Here is a 3,459-nt window from a genome sequence, read left to right as displayed (position 1 = left end):
CTGGTTCCGAGGTCACCAAACCCGCCGCTCTTCCCCGTCTGATTTGTATGTACGACTTCTAAGCCCTGATTCGCACTAGAATCGGCCCGTGTAGTCCCATAGAGAAGGACGTGGGGCTGCGTACTAATCACACGCAGCACCTGTGCTTCCCGGGAGCTGCCCCATACGGCCGAGCACGCAGCACCGGAGCTGTACGGGCCGATTCTAGTGCGAATGAGGCGCTAATGGTTGGAATGTTCTGTCAGGACACAATGTTTAGTATCAATTTATTTGGAATATTTTTACATTACTGATATGTTGTAATCATGAAATAATAACTGCGCTGAGCCGACATTCGCAGCACACAAATGTTTAATACCCCCCTCCCCCTCCCCCCAGTGACAAGGGATACAACGTTACATCATGTGTATAGAATCAACAGTGTCCCAATCTACAGAACATCAGAGAGCGGTCCTCTTTCCTTATCACAGTCCTCACGTCATTTGTAAGGGGGACTGCTCACTGATATTATACACCGCGGGGGTCTATTTATAAACAATCTGCTGAGCCATTCACCACGTGAATCTGTGTGAACGTTCGTTCTGTGTGAATAGATACAAAAACTGTGATTCTTAGGACTTCTCTCTACCGTCGTGTCTTGATTTGTATTGTACCCGTAATGTCTTCCTTATAATGTAAAGTGCTGCGCAAACTGTTGGACGCTCTATAAATAAACAATTTTCTTTACAAGTTGAATGTAACACTACATAATGGCCACTAGATGGAGCTGAGGTGCATAGGAATGTATTTTGAATGCTCCTCATTGCCATCTAGTGGCTTGTAAAGCTTTCTCGCACAGGGCGCCTAAAGGCCTAAGGCCGGCCCTGGGGAGGACGCTAGTTTGTGTCCTCCCGTTACCCTAAGGAGAACTATGGCGAAAACACTGACCCCATAGTTCTCCTTTAAGATTACATTCGACTTGTAAAGCTAATATACTAAGCGGGTTATTCACAGAGGAGACGAAGGTTCCAGCCGTAGCTTCGGCTAATCCTTTGGCTCTCTTCTCCTGCCGGAGTCCTTCGGTTCGGTTGAATCAAAGGGCTGCTGTACGGGCTATTCACTATATTCACTATAGCCCCCCACAGCGGCCGAGCGGCTCAGCCGAGCTGAAGGCATATGTTTTGGCTCGACTGAACTGAAGTGACACCCAAAGCGGGGTCAATGGCCGGCCTTTCGCCCCGCAAATGACAGCTGGGGCAGAGCCAGCCGTGATCTCTCGGTTGGCTCCGCCCAGTTGTAATGACAGATGAGCGTCCCCAAATTACCCGGGGGACTCTGATCTGCCATTAAACAATAACAACTGGGTGGAACCGGCCGAAACGTCACGACCGGCTCCGCCCAGTTGTTATTCATTGGCCCGGGACCTGCTAGAAGATTCTAGCAGCTGCCGGCCAATAGGAAACAGTTGGGGCGGAGCAAGCTGTCACTGCCAGCTCCGCCCATTTTTTTATTTTTATTTTAAATCTTTATTTACATTTTAAAAAATATTTTTGTACAATGTTTTTTCTACTTTTTTTAACTATTAGCTACCGAGCAGAATAGCCGAGCTGAATGCCGCTATCCACTCTTTGCCGTTCGGGCCCCAATGTGAATAAGAGAGAACGGCAGCGAGGGAGCTGCCGGAGCTTCCGCTCAGCCCATCCAGATGTTGGATTGGCTGAGCCGAAGCCCCTCTGCACTTTGGCTCAGCCGATGTGCCGCCGATGTATGACGGAAATGAGCCGCACAAGCCAGGGGGGAGGAGCCGAATGTAGTTGGGCTGACTTCCCTTCGGCAGCTTTGTGAATAACCCCCTAAGAATGTTCGTTTCCCTTTCGCCCTCCAGAACAGCTTGTGAGAGATAGGCTCCACCCCTTTCATTAGGAAACACGTCACCCTCAGTTGTTTCAAAAGGCCCGCCTCTCTCCTAGCTCCTCCTAGTTTTTTCGTGTTTCCTCCGTCAGGGGGGAGCATGTCACCGGAACGACGAGGGGGCCAGGGGGAGGTGTACCGCTCGGGTTTTTCATGGCATTGTTACCTTAATGGGCCACTAGGGTTGCCACCTTTTCTTTCAATGAAACCCGAACACTCTAGCGACGCAGAGATTTTTTGGGGAGAATGAGTTGCGGCTTATTCATATGTAAATAGCGCCGCCCATTCATATCTAAATATCACAGTCAAGATTATTTTCAGTGGGGGGGCCAGTAGCCCCTATCTTAATTTTGGTTGCCCTTGTTTCCATGACATCATGTGTCCGGGTCTCTGCTGCCATGAAACCCGGACACAGCTTTCAAAACCCGGACTGTCCGGGTGAATCCCGTACAGGTGGCAACCCTATGGGCCACTGGTGCGCTCCACTTGCCGTAGTTGATTCCGCACCAGGTCCTCCGTCTCTGTCAGTGCCCGGGAAGGGCCAGTACCGGAACTGCGCTACCCCCTTGGCTGAGCCCTCGCACCGGAGGGCTAGTAGTCAGGCGCCGCTGGTCTGGGGGCTCCGGGAGTTACTCCACGGCCGATTGGGTCGCTTCCGTGTTCGGGTGACGCACTTCCGGGCGCCGCGGGCCTTTGCGTCCCAGGCCTCGTTTCCGGCGCAGAGGATGGGGGGCGGGCCTGGCTGGTGCATGAGGCGCGATCGCAGGCCTCAGAACCAGAAGCAGTTTCTCTCCAGGATGGACGCCGCTACTCCTCTACAGACAGAGGGAGGAGCCGAATGTAGTTGGGGGCACTTCCCTTCGGCAGCTTTGCTTTTTTTTTTGCATCTATTCACACGGAACGAATGTTCACAGAGATTCACCCGGGGTAACGTTGTTCGTAAATAGACCCCTCTGTGTATTTGTAACATTGTATTACTTCTGCGGAGGGGAGGATGCATTGCATGCGTTATGTGAGTGTTACATAGTTACTACTTTATGTTTACAACGTATCCGGTTTATCTGATTGTGTTCTCGTGAATAGAAGGAACAGCGTGAACATTAAACTAAAGAGAACCTGTCACAGCAGAATGAGGCAGGCGTCTCGGCACGTATAACCCCCCCCCCCCTCCCACGGGGACGCATCTGTCCATCAGCGCCCCCCCACCCCCAGAATTAGATCCCGATCTGTAACAATTACTTTCATGAATCGGGATGTTTTTCTGGGCTAATGAATCTTTAGTGTGGCCGGAAAGGTCACGCCGTCGGTTCTCACCAATAATAATTATATGAGGCCGCCTGCGGGGGAGCTGTGACACCCATGGAGGGGACACCGGCTCTTATTGATGTGAATGAAATGTCATCACCGATAGACAAAGATCCCTGTGTTAACGCGTTTCCGTCCGCTGCTCCGGTAGATAAGGAAACGCGTAATGAGAATCGTAATATTCCGATACATCGAGTCTCCGGCGGCATTATCGGGAAGATACAATAAATGAAAACCCAACTCAAACCTGTTTCCTCGCTTTGC

The 3,459-nt window shown here is 51.1% G+C and overlaps 1 protein-coding gene across 1 annotated transcript in view; it reads left to right on the top strand.

The window, feature by feature from the left end:
- Positions 1–3,459, top strand: part of LOC108801951 (caveolin-3-like) — a 4,846-nt gene that overhangs the window by 880 nt on the left and 507 nt on the right. The gene's annotated exons all lie outside the window — the stretch shown is intronic.

The sequence above is a fragment of the Nanorana parkeri genome, unplaced genomic scaffold (genome assembly GCF_000935625.1).
Source record: "Nanorana parkeri isolate BGI_ZX_2015 unplaced genomic scaffold, ASM93562v1 scaffold2576, whole genome shotgun sequence".
In the NCBI taxonomy this organism is placed as follows: Eukaryota; Metazoa; Chordata; class Amphibia; order Anura; family Dicroglossidae; genus Nanorana; species Nanorana parkeri.
This window is presented reverse-complemented; position numbering and strand designations above follow the sequence as displayed.